This window comes from Macrobrachium nipponense, chromosome 1, assembly GCF_015104395.2.
Source record: "Macrobrachium nipponense isolate FS-2020 chromosome 1, ASM1510439v2, whole genome shotgun sequence".
NCBI lineage: Eukaryota > Metazoa > Arthropoda > Malacostraca > Decapoda > Palaemonidae > Macrobrachium > Macrobrachium nipponense.
The window spans coordinates 107,943,680-107,970,278 of NC_087200.1; the positions used below are offsets into that span (position 1 = coordinate 107,943,680).

General features: G+C 41.0%; 1 protein-coding gene across 10 annotated transcripts in view; it reads left to right on the forward strand.

The window, feature by feature from the left end:
- The first annotated feature begins 15,557 nt into the window (after nucleotides 1–15,557).
- The window catches only part of LOC135219538 (serine/threonine-protein phosphatase 6 regulatory subunit 3-like), a 449,492-nt gene continuing 438,450 nt past the window's right edge, over nucleotides 15,558–26,599 (forward strand). For 9 of the 10 annotated variants that reach the window (XM_064256386.1, XM_064256382.1, XM_064256381.1 and 6 more), the window contains exon 1: nucleotides 15,558–15,805. The gene's annotated coding sequence lies outside the window, so the exon portion shown is untranslated. The remainder of the gene's footprint in view (nucleotides 15,806–26,599) is intronic. The other variant, XM_064256383.1, reaches the window with a different exon arrangement.

The window sequence follows — 26,599 nt, forward strand, 5'->3', positions numbered from 1 at the left end:
GCCTCCACGTGCCATCAGGTTTCTGCACCATGTGGAGGGGCGAGGCCCAAGGGTATCTGCTTTCCGGCAGATACCCATTTGTTCCATTTCTGAGAACGCCCTTTTTGCATCCTGAAGGCAGCCTGGAGGGAGTCGTCGGAACTTTACATGCGTTGGGGGGTCCGCGGTGGTGATGTGGTGGAATATTCCGTGTTTGAGCAGCGCCCCAGCTACCTGATGAAGTTCTGGCTTGAAGACTTCAGGGGACTCCTGCAGGAGGTTACTGTATTTGTGAGGGGTGATGGTGCAAGTTGTGGGGGCGCCTGGGCCCGCTGCGAGTGGTAGGAAATGGTATGTCCCCGAGTCAAGGAGGCGCTTGCGGCCCACGTCCACCAGGAGGCCATTATGTGCCAGGAAGTCCGCCCCCAGCAGTGGAACCCTGACGTCTGTGATGGTGAAGGACCAGATGCAGTTGTGCCCCAAATGGATATTTCAAGGGACTTCGTGCCGTAGGAGTGGATGGGGGTCCCATTTGTGGTGACGAGGGCAGTTGGGCTGTCTGGGCTGCGGCTGTGGTCTTCTCCTGATGGCGGGAATATCAAATGCATCGCCCCGGTGTCTACCAGCATCCTCCGGCCGGATATCGCATCACGGATGTAGAATCCTACAGCGTGTGGTTCCAACGAGGCCGCTGCCATGGGTGAGTTTGGTTTTGTCTGCCGTTGCCGTTTTTTGACTGCTGGTAGGTGCAGGGGGCTTCGCATTTCTTGGAGTGCCTCCCGAATCTTCGGTGGTAGTAGCACCAGGAGTTTTTGCCACGCTGCGGGTGAGAGGTCTTCCTCTGGGTTATGCCGCCGACCTCCTGTTTCAGGTCATCTACTTCTTCTTCCTTCTCTGCTGCTAGGCACACGGGAGATCCGGGAGTGGCGAGCTTTGCAGCCTTGGCCGACAGTGTTAGCTTTTTAGCTTTCTCCACGAGTTGGTCATCGGGGAGGGTATATTCGTCGGTTAGCTGTCCTCGGACGTCTGGCTCGAGTTGCCGAAGGAATGTTTCGCGACCAAGGCTGATCTCCATCTTTCCATTGGGACCTACGTCAGGCAGGCAGAGGAGGCCCATCACTGTGTCCCAAGCATCCTCTGGGTCGGCGCCTTGCATTGGGTTTGCGACGAGGTCAAGGACGCGAGCAGTTCTTTCAGTGATGGGAGTGGCGTAGGCTTTCACGAGTCTCATCTTCAGTTCGTCGATTGTGACTGGTTCAGTCTGTGCCCGTCCGGTGAGCCAGGGGGTTATACGTTTATACACGTCTGCTGGAAGGACTGATATGATGAAGTCAGCCTGCAGCACCTTGTCCAAGAGTCCCGCAAGCCGGAATTGCCCTTCAGTTCGGATGAACCAGGCGCTTGGGTCATCTGTCGCAAAAGGGGGGAACCTGACAGCCTGAGCGGTGGCTGTGCATGAGGCTGATGAGGAGGCAGAGGAGGCCTGGGTTTCTTGCGTGGAACTGTCTGCTTCCATTGTCCACACTCACAGAAATGGTCGACAGGAGTCGTAAATGGCGGCCAAACTGTTTGAGGAACACCTGAACACACCTGGGGAACGTATGCCTTTTTTAGTCCGTTAGAGGCGTTGGCTTTCTGCGGCAGGAGCTTTCAGAGATCTAAACTGAGGCATCGTGTGAGTCTGCTAAAGATCTCTGAAGGTGAGCGGCGGTAGTTAGTCCCTTAATGGCTTAGTCAAAACCGCTTGGGTCACCGTCCAAACCGGGAGGTCACCAGTTGTGAAGGTGTGGACAAAGAGGCAGGTAGAAGTGTACTGACTTTATTACAGGTGAAGGAAATTCAAATATACAGCGTGTGTGCGGAAATGAGGTATCCGACCCACGAGAGAGTAAAAATGGGTCGGCAACAGCCGATTTGTGTTTCTTGTGAGACATATAACTAAGAATATAAAAACATACAAAACATGATCTTATATGATATATACATTGGCGGGAAGCCCGCTGAACGCTCTCTAGGATGGAAGTAAGAACAACATGATTGTAGGAATATGTACAGAGAAATTGTGGATAAAGTGTTGTCCTTACACACTGCTACTTGTGCTGCAAACTAACTTCAATCAATTTGGTATCCCAAAGGTAGTACAATCTGACTTTAGAGCAAATTTTAAATCAGATTTATATCTGCAGGTTATGACTCTTTGGTGTAAATTTGTTTCATTCAAGTACTTATCAGCCACAGAGGTCAGGGTACACTTTAAAGATTTCATCAGACTTTGAAGAACATGCTATCAAATTTCTGTGTGGATTAAGACAAGGATTGGGATGAAGGTTTGAACTATGTATTGTATACATTAAGAAGTAAGTGTCAGGAAAGCCTGGGTTTCTCTCCGTTTGAACTTTTGTTTGCTAGGGCTATCAGAGGACCCTTAAAGTTATTGCAAGAAACTTGGTTTGACAGTGAGAAAGTAAATCTAGTTATAAATTTTACATTTCTAAAGTTAAAGGAAACTCAAAATAGCTCGTGATTTGTCTGGACAATTTCTCAGTAAATCCCTGAGTATCAAGGTCCTTGCCAAGTAATTTCTGAGAAAAGTGATCTTGACTATATAATAACTACACCTGGAACGAGAAAGACATGGAGGTTTGGTTCATGATAATTTGATTAAAGAATATCACCCAAAATATGAAGTGCCTACTTTGATAATTGAAAATGTATCTAGTAAAGGATATAATGACTTCTGTATTAGTGGTAAAGAAGTCAAAATTCAGAACTCTGATGTGCTGAGTTCTCCAAGCCTGCCATCTCACTTCGCTTACGGTTGGCGGGTGTTGTTAATGGCAAGCCAAACCGTGAGGAGAAACGCCAAAACATTCCTGTTGGGGATGTGCTGTATTAAGTCTGCTAATGGCATTTTGGCCGACCACAAATGGGAGCTCCAGAAAACCAAGACTGAATGCCGTATTAAGTCAGCTAATGATTTTCTAGGGTGAGTGGCCGAAACCGCCACCATTCTAATCCGGAAGGCCACCAGTTGCGAGGACTGGACTGAGACAAGGAGAAACTCTAACTAACTTTATTGATCAGACGGATACATATAAGGAGGCTGTGCAGACAGAAACATAGTGTCTGTGTGCACATACAAAAGGGAACTGAGTCCCCCTGTGATTGTGCTTTCTCGCACCTACATATATACATATAATTAAGCATACAGGATACATATTTTGATGATATATATATTGGTGAAAAAGCCGCAAACTTCTCTACATTTTGGTTTATATGTGAAGAAGTATGTACAATGGGAGGAGGGACATTTCGGTGGAAATGCTTCCTTACAAACTATTCAATAACATGTTACATGTTACCACTCAAGTACTCATTTACGTTAGCAAAATACACAACATTTCCCCTCTATTAGGATAAAAATGTTATTATAACAAACAATAGTACACCAAATAAAGAAACAAAGCCATTTACATTTTATATGAAACAATATATATATTTAAATATCATACAAGAAGCTTTATTCTGGAGTTATTGACAGAAAATCTGCAACAATGTTACCTACCACCGTGTAAGCCGAGGATTTAGATTCTTCATACAAGAGATGGATTTTAATAGATTATGGTCATAATATACCACCAAATATTGTTTTACTGTTGTCCAGATAGGATTAAAACCTTTGAAGAGCAAGTAACAATACAAAGACCTCTTTCTCTATGATTGCATTAAGGTTTCTGGCGAGGTTTCAACTTCTGAGAAAAACCTTCTTAAAGTAAGGCTGCTCTTACTCCAACACCTGAAGCATCTGCTTGTAGAAAGAATGGCTGTTCAAAGTGTGGATCCTTTAGGATGGGAACAGCAATTAGCATATTCTTTAATCTCTTATGCTTCATTGCAGGTCTTGGTCCAATTAAGTTTCCTTTTTTAGCTCATTAGATCCGTCAATGGAGCAGCTACATCAGAAAAGTCACCACATACACCCAAGAATCTTTGAACTTAATTCCTTAATTTTGGTGTAGGCCATTGAGCAATAGCTTAGTCTTTGCAGAACGGTCTCTTTGAGGATCTCGTGAAACTGGAAGTCTGGATTCTCAAAAGTTCAAGTGAAGATGCAATTCATTACTACCCAAAGCAGTTCTTACATTTTATAATGCAGTTACATATTTATCTATTCATTCATTTTCCAATTAAGTTTCTCCTTTCCAATAAGTGATCTCTTCTTTCTGCATTTCTATTACTTCTGCTACTTCTATCAAATGAATACCTTATTCTTTGGAAGCTTGCGCTTCAAGCCAATAGCCCTACGCAACTGGAATACAATAAGGCTAGCAAAGGTAAACATTACTAGAGGGATCTTTCAAGGCAACTCACTATCCCCACTACTCTTCGTAGTAGCCACAATTCCCATGACAAAAGTACTGCAGAGGAAAGGAGGCAACAGAATTAACCATATGATGTTCATGGACGACATTAAGTTGTATGGGTAGGGCATCAAGGAAATAGCCACCCTAATCTAGACTGTAAGGATTGTATCTAGGGACATCAGGATGGAGTTTGAAATAGAAATAAGTATCAATTATTGATGTCGCAATACCATGGAACACCAAAGTAGGTGAGAAAGAAAAAGAAAAAATTTATAAGTATCAAATCTGAAAATAGAAATAAGAACGATATGGGCTATGGCAGTGGAAATTACACCCATAGTCATAGGAACACTAGGCACAATCCCAAGATCCCTGAAAAGGAACCTGGAAAAACTAGATGCTGAAGTAGCTCCAGGACTCATGTTGAAGAGAGTGTTACTAGAAACAGCTCACATAGAAAGGAAAGTGATGGACTCTTAAGGAGGAAGGGTGCAATCCAGAACAATACAGTATGAAAACCAACCAGTCGAATGGGATGACTGTGATGATATGTATATACACACACACACACACACTTATATATATATATATATATATATATATATATATATATATATATATATATATTACATATATATATATATAATATATATATATATATATTATATATATATATATATATATATATATATATATATATATATATATATATTATTACAGTCGTGAGAGAGAAGGGTAATTTACCATTTTAGCAGGTGGGTTCAATGGACCATAATAATACAAAATAAAGGTATTTGAATGAGAATACAATCAAACAAGATTTAAATATAATAATGCAAACATTATTTACAAAACATTGCAATTAGACTTAACGTCAATATAAAAGGAACACAAATGCCATAAAGGACAGGAATGACAATAGGACAAAATAAATGACAAATGACAACCACGTCTCAAAAAGTAATCACACTAGAAATTAAGAACACTTGAAACAAAAGCACAATTCATTATTAAACCCTTACAACAATATCACTTATACTTAGGTTATAGATACATCACAATAAAGTGGACTGCTTCCCTGCCGGACACCAAAGTCCTTGGTTTAGTTGCTTAGTGGAGACTGATTCAAAATTACATTTAGGGGTCGAAGAAATTTAGGATGAGCGGAGCAAGTAAGAACAAGCAGTGTGAAACAAGGCAAAAAAGTTTCTGGGAAAGGACAAAGGAAAGTGGTATACAGGGGAAAACAGTCAGGCAAAATATATACAATAATTACAATAATGTGGAAGGTGCAATACCTCCCCCTAGAGGATCAAGCCCAGCAGAGTGGCTTGATCAAAGTTAAACACCTTACATCTCCTGAGAAGGTTGAGAATGGGCCCGTGACAAAGCATCAGCAAATATGTTGTCGCTGCCCTTGAGGTGCTTTATTTGAAGGTTAAAGTTTTGAAGATATAAAGCCCATCTTAGTGAGCGCTCAAGAAAGGTGAGGGGGTTGTGGTCCGTATAGACATGATGACGGGAGCTCCTTGTAGATAACATTCAAACTTTTGGAGAGCAAGAACCAAACTTAAAAGCTCCTTCTCTATGGTACTGTAGGACAGCTGATGAGGCTTGAAGCTACTGGAGTGTATCCTATTGGGTGGAGTACCCCATCAATTTCCTGCAGCAACACTCCTCCAGCACCCGTGTCGCAAGCGTCTACTTGCAAAGAGAAGGGTTTAGAAAAATTAGGACTGTGTAAGACTGGCTCACTACTCAAAAAATATTTTAAATGTTCAAATGCTGCCTGACATCTCTCATCCCATTCATACTTCCTTTTGGGGCTGGTAAGACTATGTAAAGGGGCAGCTACTGAAGAAAAATTACGGCAGAACTTCCTGTAATATGAAACCATACCTAGAAATCTTTTAAGGGATTTCCTAGTCTTAGGTTCTGGATAGTCAAGAATGGCATTAACATTTGCAGTTTTAGGCCTGACATTACCTCCACCCACAATATGTCCCAAGTAAGTAACTGTAGCTTGACCAAAAACACATTTTTGTAAATTTATTGTTAACTGGGCTTCTCTTAATCTATCAAAGAGCATATTCAAACGTTTCATAAGCTCTTCCCAAGAATCTCCCATCACCAATATATCATCTAGATATGCAAATGCTCCCTCTAGACCCTGAATGGTGTAGTTAATTTTGCATTGAAATGTGGATGGGGCATTTGTTAAACCAAAAGGCATTACTTCATACTGGAATAACCCAAAAGGAGTTATGAAAGCCGATATAAGCTTGGCTCTAGATGTTAACTTCACCTGATAATACCCCTTGAGGAGATCTATCTTAGCTACATACTTTGCTTGGCCCACAGAGTCTATAAGGTCATCTAGACAGGGTAAAGGGTAACTATCCTTAACAGTAGCAGAATTTACTCTCCTGTAGTCTGTACACAGTCGCATGCTGCCATCCTCCTTTGGCACCAATAGACAGGGAGACGCCCATGGTGACTTGCTTGGTTTAGCTAATCCAGCTCTCAGAAGATATTCCACTTCTTCTTTCATCACTAGTTTCTTGGCCGGGCTGATGCGATAAGGGTGTTGTCGTATGGGAGCAGTTCCTGGTAGAAGTTCGATGTCATGGGTGAGGACTGTACACTGACCTGGATTTTCCCCATAAAGTTCTGGGTAAGAGTAAATAAAATTTTGAAGTCCTTCTGATTGAAAAGGAGAAAGATGTTGACATGAGTTTTCAAAGTCTTTCAGAGCAGCACTATTATCTACAAAACGCCACGAATAGATGAATTCAGGTTCACTTACTTCAGGTTTCTCGTCCTTGACCTTAACATTAACATTTACAATTTTGTCTCCATAACCAGTTTCAGTATTCCTGGAATGATACCTTTTAAGCAGATTGGCATGGATAATTTGAGTACTTTTCCTTCTATCAGGGGTTTCAATCACATAGGTATGGTTATTGACATTTTTAACTACTTTATATGGACCAAAGAATTTGGAGGAAAATGGGGATCCAAGGATAGGAAAATATACTAACACAAGATCTCCTGGGTTGAACTTCCTAATTTTAGTTTTTTGATCATAACTATTTTTCATTTTAATCTGAGCTTTGCTTAAGTTTTCACTGGCTATTTTACGGACTTTGGAAAGGGTTTCCTTTAAGTTACTCAAATATTGTTGAACAGTTACAGTCTGATTAGAGTCTGGGGGCTTTAACCATTAATCTTCAATTAATGCTAGGGGTCCTCTTAATAATCTCCCATATACCATTTCAAAAGGAGAGACACCAAGGGATTCCTGGGGGGACTCACGTATAGCAAACAACAAAAACTTTACTCCTTCATCCCAATCAAGATTGCTCTCTAAACAAAACTTTTTCAACATACTTTTAAATGTTTGGTGCCATCGTTCAAGGACTCCCTGAGATTCCGGATGATATGCAGATGATAAGCTATGTTTTATATTTAATTCCTTAAGGATTTCTGAAAAGAGTTTACTTGTAAAGTTAGAACCACGATCAGTTTGGATATCCTTGGGGATCCCGTAAGTAGTAAAGAAACTTAAAAGGTGTTTAGCAATATTTTTGGCATATATATTCTTAAGTGGAATGGCCTCTGGAAAACGAGTACTGGGACACATAAGAGTTAATAAATATTGGGTACCACCTTTCGTCTTGGGTAAGGGTCCAACACAGTCTATTACTAATTTCTCAAAGGGCTCATGTGGAACTAATATAGGCTGTAAAGGGGCTTTAGGAATTACTTGGTTAGGTTTGCCAGCTATTTGGCATACATGACATGTCTTTATGAAATCTCCTACGTCTTTCCTCAAATTAGGCCAATAGAACTTTTCAAGTATTCTATAGTAAGTTTTGTATTGTCCCAAATGACCACCTGGTCCATCATGTGCAATTTCCATTATATGAGTGTATATTGAAGAAGGGACAACAATTTGGTATTTCTCACTCCAGGTATCGAGATTTGGATAGTTAGAAGGACGGTAAAAACGCATTAGGATACCATTATTATGATAAAAAGAAGGGGATTTATTCAAAGATTTTATATCAACAGCCCTATCATGCAAACAAGATAAAGATTGAGCTGACGTCTGGGCAGCTATTAGTTTATCTCTAGACATTACCTTAGCTAAGAAATCACTATCTACTTCAAAGTCATTTACCTTTTCTCCTGCTTGGGACCGAGTGTCTATATGTGTTGGGGCTTGTTCAAGAGCTACCTTCTCATCATCCATCAAAGGTTTGTCCAAAACTACCCTATCCTCCATGGGGTTATCAGTGACAATTAAATTTGGTACAATTAATTTCCCGGCTAAATCATTACCCAATAGCAATGAAACTCAATTTTACCGGCAATTCTGTATCAATCACCCCTAATTCAACTTTCCCTTTTAAAGTGGACAATCAAGGTAGACACTGGCAAGGGGAATGGATGAGATTCCAGTAAGATCCCTTACAACCACCTTCTCACCAGTTAAATTATTCTCAGCATTAGGTAAAGCCTTACTATGCAACAAAGTTAAAGCAGCTCCAGTGTCTCGTAATATAGTGATCCTAGACTTCTGTTCTTTCTCCCCCAAGGCTATTATACCTTCAGACTTAAAATCCTCAAACACATCTGGTACATTTGCTTGCACATGCGAAACAGGTTTACTCTGGGAGGTTAAAAAAATTTTACGTTGGGTTTCATAAAAACATTACGGTAGTTATCAGATCCTTTACATTTAAGATCATTACAATTTCGAATAGTATTTCCTTTTTTCTCACAATAACTACATTTAGGATTATCAGAACCCTTGGGATTATCATCCGAAATCTGCTGGGATTTTCCTGAAATTGGTTTTACAAAAAACTCAGCTCTTTTATTAGGAATAGACTTATGTATTAAGAAATAAGTGTCAGCCAAGGAAGCAGCCTTTAGTAAATCTTTCTCCTGCCTATCTTCAATATAGAGCATTACATTAATGGGAAGTTTCCTTTTCAATTCTTCAAGAACCATTAAATTCATCAGTTCTTCAAAAGATGTTACTTCAGCACACTTAAGCCATTTCTTGAAAGCTCTAAGCTTGTCAGAAGCGAATTCTAGGAAAGTTTGGATATTTGATTTACATAAGTTACGAAAAACTTGTCTATATCCTTCCTCTGTTATGGAAAAGGCATCTAAGATTGCTTTCTTAACCTGTTTATAATCATTAGTATCATTCAGATGCCTAACAACCTTAATTAGCAGCTTTACCTGACAATTTAGGTTTAAGGAGCCATACCCACTGTTCAGCAGGCCAATTAAGGTGATAAGCAGTTTCCTCAAATACCCGAAAATAATCCTCTGGATCATACTCTGAATAAGGGAACTAACTTTATATTTTTAGTCAGGTCAAAGGGAGATAACTTGTTCCATTTGCCTAATCTGAAGATTGATTGAAGCCCTCTCTTGTTCCATCTTGACAGCTAAACTAACTTCTAATTCTAATTTAGCTTTCTCCATTTCAAACTTTTCTCTTTCTTTTTCTTCCCTAGCTTGAAATTCTAATTTAGCTTTTTCTTCTCTAGCTTTAAATTCTAAATTAGCTTTCTCCATTTCAAATTTTTCTCTTTCTTCCTTAAGAGAAAATTCACTTCTCTTTCAGTGGCTTGCAAAGCTAACTCTTCCTGTCTTAAAGCTAACTGAGATTTTTCACGCTCGAACTGAGCTTTTCATGCTCGACTGCAAGACGTTCAAACTCTAGCTTTTGTTCAATTGTAAGGGAAGGGGTTTCTGGAACAAGATACTGCCTAGCTTCGTCACCCAAGGTTCCAATACGCATATAGTGATCTATTATCACTATATGCGTATTGGAAACTTACGCATACTAGAACGTACCTCAAGGTCTAAATGCCTAGCTACTTCCATTAATTCAGACTTCCTAGCATCGGTAAGGGTATGCAATTCAGAGGAAGGATCCGCCACAAACTCGAGCCAGACGTCCGAGGACAGCTGACGGACGCATATACCCTCCACGACGACAAACTACTGGAGAAAGTGAAAAAACTGACGCTGTCAAGCAAGGCTGCAAAGCTCGCCGCCCCCCAATCCTCCATGTGCCTAGCCGCAGAGAAGGGAGAAGAAGAAGATGACGACCCAACGCAAGAGATCGGTGCCGTATCCCAGAGGAAGTCCTCCCACATGTAGCGTGGCAAAAACTCCTGGTGCCACTACCACCGGAAGTTCGGAAGGTACTCCAAGAGGTGCGAAAGCCCTTGGACCTTCCAGCAGTCAAAAAATGGCGACGACAGACAAAACCAAAGCCGCCCGTGGCAACGGCCTCGTCGGAACCACACACCGTAGGGTTTTATGTCCACGATGCGATATCCGGCCGGAGGATGCTGGTGGATACAGGGGCGATGCACTCGATATTCCCGCTGTCAGGAAAAGACCGTAGCCACGAGCCTGACAAAACAACTGCCCTCGTCACCGCAAATGGGACTCCCATCCATTCCTACGGCGCGAAGTCCCTCGAGATATTCATCTTGGGGTGCAACTATGTCTGGAAGTTCACTATCGCGGATGTCAGGATTCCACTGGGGGTGGATTTCCTGGCGCAGAACGGCCTCCTGGTTGACGTGGGTCGCAAACGCCTTCTCGACACGGGGACATGCCGTTCCCTACCACTTGCAGCGGGCCCGGGTGCCCCCACAATTTGTACCGTCGCCCCCCACAAGTATGGCAACCTCCTGCAGGAATTCCCTGAAGTCTTCAAACCGGAACTTCGTCAGGTGGCAGGGACACTGCTCAAGCACGGAATATTCCACCACAGACCCCCCAACACACACGAAGTTCCAACAACTCCCTCCGGGCCGCCTTCAGGATGCAAAAAGGGCGTTCTCGGAAATGGAATGAATGGGTATCTGCAAGAAAGCGTCAAGCCCTTGGGCTTCGCCCCTACACATGGTACGGAAACCTGATGGCACCTGGAGGCCCTGCGGAGACTACAGGAGACTCAACCTCGCTACAATCCCCGACCACTACCCCTTGCCAAACATGCAGGATTTGACCGGGGCCCTCCATGGAGTGAAAGTCTTCACAAAAATGGACCTTTTAAAATCTTATTTTCAGGTTCCCGTGCACCCCAAGGATGTCCCCAAGACCGCCATCATCACGCCTTTCGGCTCCTACGTCTTCCATTACTCCACCTTCGGCCTGAGAAACGCAGGGGCCACCTTTCAGCGCCTGATGGACAGCATCCTGGGGGACCTGCCTTTCTGCGTCTGCTACGTCGACGATATTTTAATTTTTTCCAGGTCCCCGGAGGAGCACCTACACCATGTCCGAGCGGTCCTGAAACGCCTGCAGGACAACAGGCTGGTAATCCGATTCGACAAATGCACCTTCGGCGCCAAGAGGGTGGACTTCCTCGGCCACGAGATCTCCACGGTAGGCGCGGTGCAGAAGTTCCCAACCCCAACCACGGTCAAGTCCCTGCAAGAATTCATTGGGATGGTCAACTACTACCGCCGGTTCATCCCCGACACCGCCCGCACCATGTCCCCTCTAACACAGGTCCTGAAGGGGAAACCAAAAAACCTGACGTGGGAAGCTGAACAAGCGCAGGCCTTCTACGACACGAAGAGGGCCCTCGCCAGAGCAGCAACCTTATGCCACCAAGACCCTACTGCACCCTTACGCCTCACCACTGACGCCAGCAACGTTGCCTGCGGGGCTGTCCTCGAGCAGATGGTCCAGGGCGGGCCCCAGCCACTCACCTTCTACAGTAAAAAGCTGTCACCCGCCGAGACAAGATACAGCACGTTTGACCGCGAGCTCCTGGCAGTGTACCAAGCAGTGCGCCACTTCCGCTACCTCCTCGAGGGCGCCCCTTTCACTATCAGGACAGACCACCGCCCATTGGTGCACGCCTTCACCAAGGCGGGCAATGCCTGGTCAGCAAGACAGCAGAGGCACCTGGCAGCCATCGCAGAGTTCTGCTGCACCATCCAGTACGTGCCCGGCGAGAAGAACCCCGTGGCAGACGCCCTCTCAAGGATAGAAATCAACGCCGTGCACCTCAGGATCGACTACAAAGACCTCGCCCGAGAACAGGCCCCCGACCCGATGACCGCCGCATATCACACAGATATCACCACCCTCAAGTGGGATGACGTGCCCTTTGGACACGTGGGCATGACGCTCCTCTGCGACATCAGCACAGGCCACCCGTGCCCGCTGATTCCAGCCTCCCGAAGGAGAGCCGTATTCGACGTCATACATGGACTCTAACACCCATCGGGCTGGAACGATGTGCCTCCTGACGGAGAAGTTCATCTGGCATGGAATTCGGAAGGACTCCCTCGAGTGGGCCAGGACCTGCGTGCCTTGCCAAACAAGTAAAGTCAGTCGGCACACAGAATCAGGCGTGGGGGAATTCCCGCAGCCGAAACAAAGATTCGGCCACATTCACATAGACGTCGTGGGTCCCCTGCCCCCATCGGAAGGTGCCAGATACCTCCTGATGATAATCGATCGCTCCACCAGATGGCCTGAGGCGATGCCGATGTCGGAGGCAACCACCAAAGCTTGCGCCGAAGCCCTTCTCGCCAGCTGGATCAGTCGATTCGGAGTGCCAGACGAGATCACGACGGACCGCGGACCCATTTTCCTGTCGGAGTTGTGGACCGCCCTGTCCCGCCTAATGGGGACATCGCTACACGCCACCACTGCCTACAACCCGGCAGCTAACGGCATGGTGGAGAGAGTCCACCGATCGCTCAAGGCTTCCCTAATGGCGCGCTGCACCGGCAAGGATTGGAAGAGCCAACCTCCATGGGTCCTCCTCGGCCTCAGGACCGCCGTGCGGGCGAACAGCGAAGCATCACCTACAGAGAAGGTATACGGGGAACCATTGACAGTCCCATGCGAGTTCTTCCCGACCAATGCTGACGACGCCGACGTCTCCATCACCAGACTTTGGGAATCTACTGGAAAATTCACGTCCTGCATCTAAACCTTCTCCAACAGGACCAAACACGTCCTCCCGAAGGCCCTATCATCATGCAAACACGTCTTCATCAGGGACGACGCCCGCCGCCCGCCGCTAACAAGACCCTACCGAGGCCCCTTCCGCGTCCTCCGACGCACCGACAAGGCGTACCTCATATCCATAGATGGTCACGAGGACTGGGTCACGATTGATCGCCTGAAACCAGCCTTCCTTATGGACGAAGAGTCCGCCGACACGGATTCCACAGGGCGCCTCACTCTTCCTCGGAAAGAAGCGGCTCCATCGGTCGCCAAACCACCCAGTCGTAGCCGCGGCCGCCCTCGGAAGACGGTCGAACCCCCCGAGGGTCACCTCAGGGGAGGCATCCCGTCCCCTAAAATCCCCGAGGACTCCGAGGCCGAGGATCTACCACAGCAGCTGATCTCGCGCACTCGAGGGCGCCTCCTCCAGCCCGCTCGCTTCCGCGAGTAACGATTGGAATTACTGAGAAATCATCCAACAAATTATGCCTAATTATTGTCTTGGGGGGGGGGGGGTATTTGTAAGGACAACGCTTTATCACAATTTTCTCTGTATGTAATTCAACATTCGCGTTGTTGTTACTTCCCTCCTCGAGAGCGTTACCTTTCCCTCCTCAGATACTGGGGGGGGGGGGGGGGGGGATGACACTGGAAATGGTCATCAGTTCATTCAAGTCATGGAGTTGTTTTTGGTGGTGATAAGCAGGAGCTGCAAGACTACTCCACCCTTTTGAAGTTAAGTATTTTTCTCCCAAAGTTTAGAAATTAGGCCATGCCATTTCCAAGATTTAAACAGAGGGTAATGTATTCTTGTTTCAATTCGATCATTTATTTTAATGTACTTTTGTATTTTGTGTTATATGTCTCGCAATTAACACAAATCGGGTCTCGCCGACCCACTTTTACACTCGCGAGTCAGAAACCACATTTCCGCCAGCATGCTGTATATTTGAATTTCCCTTACCTGTAACAAGGCCAGCTTAATCTTAAACAACATAATAAAGCCAGTACACTACTACCTACCTCTTTGTCCACACCTCACACCGTAGTATCTACGAGCTCTGCCGACATATGAGAGAGTGTTGTAATGCTCCTTCGACATACGAATGTGATTATGGCAGACGTAAGTAGCAATTTCGATGTACGGTCTCCATTCCAATGTACACAATGTAGCTACTTGATTGGCAGAGGGGATGCGCAGTAGCCACCTTGTGACACGAGCGTTTTCAGCTGTAAAAGAAAAAGTTCAAAGGCAGAATCTGGTAAACAAAACTGCCTTTATTTTTGTTTTGATTTAACATAAAAGACTTCTGAAGCTAAGAAGCTCGCTAGCAATTCCCATTCACTGCATATCGGTGCTATTGCTCAGCAAATCTAGTCACTCTTGTCGGGAAAAGGGAATCAGGAATCAGTTAAAGATCTCTTTTGAAATACAACTTATGGAAAATTGACAAACAAGAGACTACCTGTCGATGATCCAAGTCATAACCACTGATGTTAGAGAACAGAAATTTACCAACACAAACCACTCCGTCTCAAAGATATAAATCACTAGCAGAGGCAGACAAAGCCAGACATCCATGCCAGAGACCATAATACTGGTAAAGGAAGGACAAATGGCACAAACCATGTTGCGTTGATTAAAGGATGTCGGCATATCTTACGCATGTAGCCACTAGTTTTTGAGGGTCACAAAGATTCAATAGTTTGATGGCTCAGTGGTTCTTACTTTTAAACACTAAGTCATCTCAGTTTTGAATGTTAATCCGCCGAAGGAATGTAGTAAAACATATTTTACCATTGAAACATTATTTAAGGTTTATCGGTCATATTGTAAGAAATTGACATTTTAATCACTATAAAATTATTTTATGCCATCGCCAGGACGTAAATTATCATGAGTAAATTGTTATGGAGGGAATATGAGACATCACGTCAAATTTTGACTTGCCCGGTTACAATCGTGGTTCTAGCAAGAAATTCAAGTGTCACAATGATACGTTTACTATAGAGACTCTTGAATAATGACACAAAAATAACAGGTATATAGCTAAATAAACACAAATAAATAAAGTAATTTACATAATAATGATAATTATTGGTCAATAAATAAATACCATGGTTTTAGTATTTGAAAATTAATACTTCATGAAACAAATCGCGTATAGATGAGAACAAACAGTACCTGATTACAATCAAGCAAGTGCTGGAACGACGTCCTATTGTGCTGCGCCATTTTGCATTTCTGCAGAAGAGTCTGTTTGTTTTGAGATAAATTCTCTTATTCCAGTGCAACCGGGTGTTGTGGTAGTGAACTTAAGTGTGAGACATAATATGCCTGCGATTGTTCCATCAATATTTGCAGTTTGATTTGGCAAGGAGAGGTAAATTGACAGTGTTGGAAACTGCCTTTGGCAAGTGATTATGACCTACGGTGACACTTCGAGGTAGGCTGAACTCGGTTCTATCTTTTCAAGCCGCAAAGCTAGGTCGTGTTACTTCTTTAATGTTCTTGACATAGCCCAGGGTTGTTACCTTGTGGTATAGCGACAAGCACTTTTCAGTTCAGTTAGTGATTTAGGGATACTGGATTTTCACATTTTGTGGAAACACTGTTATCCTAAATAGGTAGCCTAGCTAGGTAGTCAGTGTCCTTAGGTAGTAGGCTACGTACCTTCCGTAGATGAGCTACCTACTGTTCGGGGCTGGTGTAGTCCGACGTATCCTAGTAGGCTTCCCGGCTTCTTTTATTTTCTAATATGTAGTAAAAGTTTTAGGTTGGGTAAACAACCGCAGTCGATCCATCGTCATCGTGTGGCTCGGCCTTAGCTACCTATTCATTCGATATTTAGGGTAAACAACCGCAGACGACCTATCGTCATCGCGCTGACCAGGCCTTATTCACTCGATATTTAATTGGTGAAACAAGAATACAATTACAACTTTAAGCGTGCCATTCAAAAGATTGAAGTTTCGTCAACACCTAATGTGATATATGAAAGCCCCATACGAACTAAAATAAGCATGTGAGCTCTCTGTAAAATATGTTTTTCAAGGCAGTTTTGAAATCCAACATGTCGGCAATCGCGTGGCTGGCCGTTCTAACCACACAATCCACCATCTTTCCCAGCCTTCCCAGCACTCATTTGAACAATGTTAGCGTAGATATGTAACGTTTATTGATCTTACTCAAGATTGCAGTTGTAATCAGCACAATAAAACAACATTTTGTTGCCTATATTAGTGAAAATATGAAACTCTTTATTCCCAGGGTCATGGTTTGAACTGAATTCATTTTTACCTTGTAATCGGTGGTTTTATCCTCGCTGCCATCACAACTGAAACTCCAGTGCTTATTTGATTGTAATTATACACATTTTGGTCTTAAGTCACTCCAAATTGCACTTGAACCACGTTGCTGTTTCCTGGATCCTAAGCACTCACTCTGCAAACACAGTTACAAGCAGCAGACGACTAGGGTAGAACATCACAGACAGGCCACCTACAATCAATGCAAGCTACCCTCCGAAAAAAGTACATTATAACGCGTCCCTTGACACCCGAGATGGGCATCAGTCGCGACTTGTTGTTGGTGAGAAACGGAGCTAAAGACCATCTATCTCCTTTCGAAGTAAGTATTTTCTCCAAAGTTAGAAATTAAGGCCCCAAATTTTAAGATTTAACAGAGGGTACTGAAAATGGCGCCCACGGCAGTGGAAATCTCACCAAACAAAACCAAAAGCTTTAGAAATTTTTACTTACAACTAAAAATGTTTCGAAGATTGACGCCATCTCGATGTTTACGGAGTCGCTTGTGTCAACAAACTTTCCATTTCCTGTGATAAATCCGCACACCACTTGTACCCAGACGCTGAGCACTTTTTATCACAACAATCGAAACACGATTTCTCATCAACAAGCAGGCGTAAACAGCTGTTTGGGTAGAAGATGACGAGAAGCTTGCTCTTGGCTAATTTTTTAAATAAGTAGTAAAACATCAATATTTTACATATTTTATGATGATTAATTGAAAATATTCGTTATTGAAAAAGTAACTCGACTCTGACTCAAATTTAAGTAATTTATTTTTCTGAATTAGAACGTTCTTTCAAGTTCTGTATTATGACGTCACGACATCTTGACTTTCGTACCTATTGTAAATAATTGCTATACTCAACTGTCATTGCAGAACAGTTACCAGTTATTCATGCAGATTGTTATCAGCTATACATGTAATTGTTATAATTGTAATGTGCATATATATCTTTATTATTTACTTTTTGGATATATGAAGATGTTTTACTGCTGGATTATCGCCGTAGTGTGACGCAATCGTTTTCGGTCCATGGGCCTCTGTCTGTTTTCGCACCATAAGAAATTATGGGGCCGAATTTGCAATGACCAGAAAAGTCGTTAAAAGAGGAAAAGTTAGCATTGAGGGGCATATGTTTTTTTTGACTGAGAAAAATACAAATTTGTTTATTCAATAGCTAGCTTGTAAAAAATACTTGGTTATAAAAACTTGATTGACAACTAAGCAGCATGTCTACTATGGGTTTCAGAGACAGTGCAAGCAGGTTTTTGGGCAATACCTATTTCTGTAACGAACACTCTTAACAGAACGAGATTTTGCTATACAGTGGGGCCTCGTTATCCACGGGGGATAGGGCCTAGACCCCCCCGTGATAAGTAAATACCCGTGTTATCCTGATACCCCCCTCAAAAATTGCTTAAAACTGCCTACTTTAATAGTTAACCCACCCAAGACCACTATTCCAATGTTATAACTGCCTACTTTAGTTCAAACACCAAATATGTTTTCAACTATCACCTAAAAACTAAATTCAAGACAGTTTTAAAAGTTATTGTACAAAATTAGCCTTAAAAAATAAATGTAGTATATGTACTACTGTACATAGGTATGTAGCTACTAGCCTAGGATTACAGCTAGAAGCCTACATACGCATGGTGGGCCTCTTTTTTTTTTTTTACAAGGAAAGAGAGGATGAGTGGTAAGAGAAACTACAAATATGTAAATCATATGGGTAAATCTACTACTCAACCAACAATCTATGTTGATAAAAGATGGCGACGATTTTGCAGTGCAATCCAGTAATATAATAACGATAATGCTACCAACAGTATGCAGCGAAACATCTCTTCCCTTCGTCACAACACGTTAATACTAGTATATTCCACGTAAAAACCTTCATCTGACCTTTAGGCGTCTTTCCCATAAGAGTAAAAGAATCAGGGCTTTTGGATGCCACATAATTAACTCGTTTATATGGGTACAATTTAAAGAACGCGCCGCACACCACATTTCATAACAACACCAAACAAACGTTTGTAGGCCAGTGTTGCCAACTGGGAATGGCAATTTCTTGCTAGATTTTGTTCCATAAAAGGCTAAAAAAAATCACATACCGTATATTACTCGAATAACGTGCAAATCTCCCATATCGTGCAAAACCCCTAATTTTCACCAATAAAAACAGTGGTTTTGTGTTTTGTCTGTATCTCATGTATCATGCAAGTTCATAAGGTTTGGTGGTTTAGCCTGCTAATGGCCGAGTCATTCAGATGTGTGCTGATGCTATCAATTTTGACGGTAATTTTCTTATTAATCTCGAGAATTGAATAGAAAATCTCAAGATTAAAAAAAAATCCCAAGATAATAAAATAATTGTAAAAATAACACGCCTTGGAGTCCTTAATCATTCTCTCTCTCTCTCTCTCTCTCTCTCTCTCTCTCTCTCTCTCTCTCAGGAATAAATACGTACGTACTGTAATTTGCAGTAAATGTGTAGACATTGTGTGCGTGTTTTAAAAAAATGTGCAGTACACACACATTCCGATGTTTCGGTTTTTGGAATTTTTCAGATTTCGGAAATGTGATGGTCAGATGCATAATCAAACAAACACCACTACTGCAGCAAAACATTTTTTCCCTTTATGTTTTTCATTATTGTTATTTATTAATTACAGTTTATTTAAATAAATATTAATATAATACTGTTAAATGAATGTGAGATAATTAAGATCACCTATAATAAAATAGTGGGACAATTAATACCATATGTTCACTAATAGGTATTATTTTCAAAACAAACATTCCGTAAAACACAAAAAATATATGTACATAATCAATAAAATAATAATGTTTTGCAGTTCAACTTGTGAATTTTAACAATAAGTATGACTATATAATATATTTTACCATATCGATCTTGAAGTTGAAGAGTCGTAAAATTCTGAGGATGGTCCGGGAAAAGGATTTGTACTTTGTGATTACGTATCGCTACAACACCATGTGGTATTTTCATACCACTATATTGATGACGCATCGCTACGACACACTGGTGTTTTTCATACCACTATACGTTAAAGTTAAAAAACATGACATAGAATCGACTTTTGCGACTTCGTTCACTTTGATATTTTTAACGATACAATAACTATCATTTGTACTACTAAACCATCTTCACATAAGTAATTTTTCGTAAGATATGTGTTGTTGCAAAAGCTAGCTTATACATAAAAGGCTTTTATAATTTAAGTCATCTTAGATATACATATGCACCCAAACTCATTGTGGGGAAATTTATTACTGTTTCCTCGGATATTGAAATACTTTAGCATCATTCAAACACTTTAATAATATAATGCATAAATACTAGGCTATACATATTTTACATCGTATACAAATACTACATACATTATATACACATACTTTTCATATACAAAGTTAACAGTTATATACACATACTTTTATATAATTAACAGTATACAAACTTTTATATACAAAGTTAATAATAGGAATAGTGATCAGACGACAGCTGTGCACTGGACTACGTACGTACTATTTGGAAGATAAAACGAACAAAAAATTTTGTTGTTGTTAGTCGCCGGGATAGATTAACATTTTTCCAGAGATTAAAAAGCTGAATTTTGTTTTTGAAGGTATTCAACCGCGATATTATATTATTGTTTTCACGAAGGAATAATTATATAAAGAAAATTATTGAGTAATTTTTGCCGTCAGCAGTCAGAAATCACGAACATGGTAACGTTCAAACCTAGTGCCATCCATGGCGTATGTCTATAAATAGAACAGAAGCAGAGGGCAGTCATTGGATAACAGATCTCCATGGCTAACCAACCACAATCAGGTGTTAGTTATACTACTCTGTAATTTCTTAGAATGAACGTTTACACACACAAGCTAACGATGATGTATGTGTTTTGCATACAGTACGTAGTTTTAGTTTTTATTATTAGTGTAAGTATTTTACTGATTTCATGAAGAATAGAATGATTCCTTCTCATTACTTTGAATGCAAAATGGCTTGAAGATTCTTCCGCAAAAAGAAGAGAAAAAAAAAAAATTCCTTAGAAGATGATATCTATTTACTAACGCGGTTGACATACCTTCAAAACAAAATTCAGCTCTTTAATCTCTGGAAAAATGTTAATCTATCCCGGCGACTAACAACAACAAAATTTTTGTTTTGTTTTTATCTTCCAAGTAGTACGTACGTAGTCCAGTGCACAGCTGTCGTCTGATCATACTCATATGATTAATTTGATATAAAAGTATGTGTATATAACTGTTAACTTTGTATATAAAAGTATGTGTATATAACTGTATGTAGTATTTGTATACGATGTAAATATGTATAGCCTAGTATTTATGCATTATATTATTAAAGTGTTTGAATGATGCTAAAGTATTTCAATATCCGAGGAAACAGTAGTAAATTTCCCCACATGAGTTTGGGTACATATGTATATGGTGACTTAAATTATAAAAGACTTTTATGTATAAGCTAGCTTTGTAACAACACATATCGTTACGAAAAATTACTTATGTGAAGATGGTTTTAGTAGTACAAATGATAGTTATTGTATCGTTAAAAATATCAAAGTGAACGAAGTCGCAAAGTCGATTCTATGTCATGTTTTTCCTAAACGCGTTGACTTAACCTGTTAAGCGTCACCCACGTAATAATACGTTTACCGCGATCTACTCGGTAGCGCCTTTCAACGGGATATTACGTTCAAAACTTTGACTGTGCTTGTCAAGCCGTCAGCCCCGTAATAATACGTTTACTCGTATAGAAAGTGTAGGAACATCATTTGGTAACACTCTCAGCACACGGGGAACTTATTTCCAGCCTGGCAACTCTTTCCTGGTGTCGCTTATGCTAAAAAAACTGCCTGTCCCTGTTGGTTTTCTTTCTATACGCTTCGGGCGTTTATCGAGACAAATTGGATTTCGCGTCTTTCACAATGAATAAATGCCCATGAGGAGGCGTATTTTCTCAGGTGAGATCATTCAAATACTAAATGAGGAGTCTGATATTGATAACCTATTTGATGATGAGAGCTCTAGTTTCTGAATCCTCCAGTGATGATACAAACTTTTCTTCCAATAGCGGGAGTGAAGATGAATTTTTCTTTGCCGAGTGACTGGACTCAGAGAGAGAGAGAGAGAGAGAGAGAGAGATAGAGAGAGAGAGAGAGAGCAGAGAGAGAGAGAATTTCCTACACTTAATTACAGTAAGAATAATAAACATAAAAAATCAATATTAACTTTGAAAAACTATCATCAGTGCTATGATCGCTGATTACAAAAAAGCGTGACGGTACGTTAGCAGCGAGCTCATCCGGGGAGGACGCTTAAACAGGTTAAAGGAGAACGTTATTTTGGTTGTTTATCACTGGCACAAACCCATAACAATGCAGTGTATGTATGATAATTCTAAACTATTATTCACTACCAAAATAACGATGATATTTTGTATTGAAAATTAATGTTACGTATATTCCAAACATTATTACTACGTAGCATGAATAGTACTATAAAAAATTTCGAAAGATAATCTTGCTGTGAACGCTACCATAATTTGATTTTCATATACGTACGTACATTTTGTCAGCTGGCTGGCCTCGCATAGATAAAATTGATTTCACTGATATGGAATTACTCCACGAATAGCCTTTTTATTATGAAGATATGACGATAATATATAAGGTAAAAAATGCTTTTATGTATTTCGTTTACGCTTCGTCGCCAATAACAAACACGCAATACTTACGATAATCTATGACAAATAGCGTTTGTATGACTTCATTGTTCAGAGAAGTTATATACGAATACTGCCAAAATAATAATGAAGTTCGAATTAATTTTAGCCTTAATGGTTATTACTACTGTAATTACACTACCACTACTATTAAAATTTCTAAAAGTTTATCAAAACAAAATTGTCGCTTTGAACGCAACCGTATACATAAACCATTTTCGTACTTAAAGGTATATGCTTACATTTTGTGGCTGCCACTCCGACGATAAGTTGAGTGCAATGATGTGGAATTATTCTTCGAATAGGCTATTTATTATAAGATATGACTATATATATATGGTAAGAATGGTTTTATTACCTTTTATTGTCAATTATATCATAATGTGAATGTTTGTGTACGTTGGTGGTTATCGCACTGCAACTACGCTTAGCCTACCAATGAACGTCGTGCATAAACCTTGAATAGGCTATTTATTTCGAAGATAGGACAATAATAATATTAGGTGAGAATGGTTTTATTTTTTACCTTTATTGTCAGTTAATATCATTATATGAGTCTTTAAATGAATGTTGGTAGTTATCGGACCACGGCCGAGGGTTTTAGCCTACCGAAAAACATCGCATACGCAACACAACAAACCCGTGATGCAGCGATTCATACCAGTGATGTAACATGAGAAACGGTCCAAGAAAAAACCCGTGATTAACTGGATCCGTGAATACTGATCCGTGAATAAGCGATGCCCCACTGTAGTGCATTACACCCAGTGCCGTAATTTATAAGGGTATCGTGAATCACTAATCGTAAAGAATAACGACACTTGTCCTTGTATCAAGAGACAAAACTCCATTATGCAGAAATGGATACGAACACGCTATAAAGACTCCACCTACCCTCTCCCCCCCAACCCCCCCCCCCCCTCCACCGCCAGCCCTTTTCTTCTTCGTTCCTCCGTTCCTTCCTTCTCTCTCTCTCTCTCTCTCTGTTGCCATTCGGTATGTGTTGACCCTCCAAACTGGGTATAAGACTACACACAAAACGTTGAAATTGGTGAAATTAGGCTATGTATTGGAAGTATATATACATAAATATTAAAGCAATTTTATCATTATTGCATTACTATGACAACTAGAATTCATGGAAACAGTTTATAACCTGTTAAGCGTCACCCACGTAATAATACGTTTACCGCGATCTACTCGTAGCGCTTCAACGGGATATTATGTTCAAGACTTTAACTGTGCTTGTCAAGCCGTCAGCCCCGTATAATACGTTTACTCGTTATAGAAAGTGTAGAACATCATTTGGTACACTCTCAGCACATGGGAAAAACTTATTTCCAGCCTGGCAACTCTTTCCTGGTGGTCGTTTATGCTAGAAAACTGCCTGTCCCTGTGGTTTTCTTTCAATACGCTTCGGGCGTTTTATCGAGACAAATTGGATTCGCGTCTTTCACAATGAATGTCCCAAAGAGGAGGCATATTTCTTTAGGTGAGATCAATCAAATACTAGAATGAGGATGTGATATTGATAACCTATTTGATGATGAGAGCTCTAGTTCTGAATCCTCCAGTGATGATACAAACTTTTCTTCCAATTGCGGGAGTGAAGATGACTTTTCTTTGCCGAGTGACTGGACTCCGAGAGAGAGAGAGAGAGAGAGAGAGAGAGAGAATTTCCTACAGTTAATTACAGTATGAATAACAAGCATAAAAATCAATATTAACTTTGAAAAACTATCATCAGTGCTATGATCGCTGATTACAAAAAAAGCGTGACGGTACGTTAGCAGCGAGCTCATCAGGGGCGGACGCTTAACAGGATAATAATGGAACGGCGTATGTGTGAAGCCTCCACTAATGTGGCAACGATGATTTTGCCATTCTTAGCATGCAAACATTAAAGGTTACATTTATTTCTGGCATACGATTATTAAAGAAATTCAAAATACTAATAAAGACTGAAATCAATGAAAAGTGCTAGCAAAAACAAAAAAGCAAAAAAAAAAAAAAAAAACCCGTAGTCGTTCCTCTGCACTTTTCCGTATTCGTTCCTCTATGGTTTTCGGCAGCCAGATGTACGAAAAACGTTAGAAACATTTGATTTTATCTACTTTAGAAATATCTGTAATTTTTCAGGGTAATTTGGTTGCAAAAAAGGGATAATATACATGAATTAAATCAAAATTTTAAATAAAACAAAGTAAATTTAAACTAAATAACGAGTAAAGTAAACAGTTTAGGGAATAAAACTTTGCAGTTTCGTCGTCTGTCGTCGTCTGCTGTTCGAAATTGTGTTTATGGCGCGCGCGCTTAGAAACCAGGGGGGAACAGCAACGGGTTTTAAAGTGCAATGTGGAGTGAACTGAGACCAAAATGTGTATAATAACAATCAAATAAGCACTGTGGAGTTTCAGTTGTGATGGCAGTAAGGATAAAACCGCTGATTACAAGGTAAGAATGAATTCAGTTCCAACCATAACCCCGGGGAATAACAAGTTTCATACTTTCACTAACATAGGCAACAAAATGTTGTTTTTATTGTGCTGATTACAACTGCAATCTTGAGTAAGATCAATAAACGTTACATACATAACGCTAACATTGTTCAAATGAGTGCTGGGAAGGCTGGGGAAAGATGGTGGCCGTCACTGATGAGAACCGTCCATGCAAAACGTAGCCGCCATATTGGATTTCAAAACTGCCTTGAAAACATATTTTACGAAGAGCTCACATGCTTATTTTAGTTCGTATGGGTGGGGCTTTCATATATCACAATATGTTGACGAAACTTCAGTCTTTTTAAATGGTATGCTTAGAGTTGCAATTGTATTCATGTTTCACCAATTAAATATCGAGTGAATAAGACCCGTCTACCGTGATGAGGTTGGCCTGTCGTGATGTTTCCCCCCTACACTGTTTATGGGGTTTAAAGCTTTGTTCTCCTAATTTTTTACTTCACTCATCATTCATTATTTACTTTAACCTTACTTCAGAATGTTTATTTAATTCATGTCTATTATCCCTTTTTTGCAACCAAATTAACCCCGAGAAATTACAACTATTTCTGATCTATACTTACGAGCAGACGACGCGACGCAAAATGACTCCTTGTTGCCAATCTAGTGGAGCTTCACACATGGGCTGATGCATTTACAAACTGTTTCCATGAATTCTAGTTGTCATAGTAATGCAGTAATGATAAAATTGCTGTAATATGTATATATACTACAAATAGATACGCTAATTTCACTTATTTCCCTGGTTTTGTGTAAGTCTTATACCCAGTTTGGAGCGTTAACGCATACCAATTGACAACACTGATAAACAATTGAAGAGCGCAAAACGCTGCAAAGAATGCCGTAGTCCCCTTGGATAAGTACTGGGTAGAGGTGGGGTTTACGATTGTTGTGATGAAAGTGCCCCAGTGTCTATGGGTAAAAGTGCTGTGCGGATGTAGCACAGGAAATGGGAAGTTCGTTGACACAAGTAACTCCGCAAACATGGAGATGGCATCAATCTTTTAAACTTTTTCAATCGTAAGTAAAAATTTCTAAAGCGTTTTGGGGTAGTGTGCAGTACATTGGCCACACTTTTCATTACCCTCTGTTTAATTCTTGAAATATGGCCTTAATTTCTAACTTTGGAGAAAATACTTACTTCAAAAGGAGAGTAGAGGTCTTGAGCTCCTGCGATCACCACCAACAACTCATGACTGATGACCATCTCCTGTGTCAGGACGTGTTAAAGTACTTTTTCGGAGGGTTGCCAAAACCGCGGTAGTCGGTAAGTTGGCCAGTCCACTCGGTTGTTTACCCTAAATAAACATTTTGAAGTAACAAAGTAAAGTTAAACTAAATAATGAGTAAAGTAAACAATTAAGGGAATAAACCTTTGCATCTCATAAACCGTGTACTCATGTGCTGCCCGTAACTGTGTTTGTGGAGTGAGCGCTTAGGAACCAGGAACCGCAGCGTGGTTCAAGTTCAATTTGGAGTGAATTAAGACCAAACGTGCATAATTACAATCAAATAAGCACTGTGGAGTTTCAGTTGTGATGGCAGTGAGGATAAAACTGCCGATTACAAGGTAAAAATGAATTTCAGTTCAAACCATGACCCCGGGAATAAAAAGTTTCATACTTTCACTAAT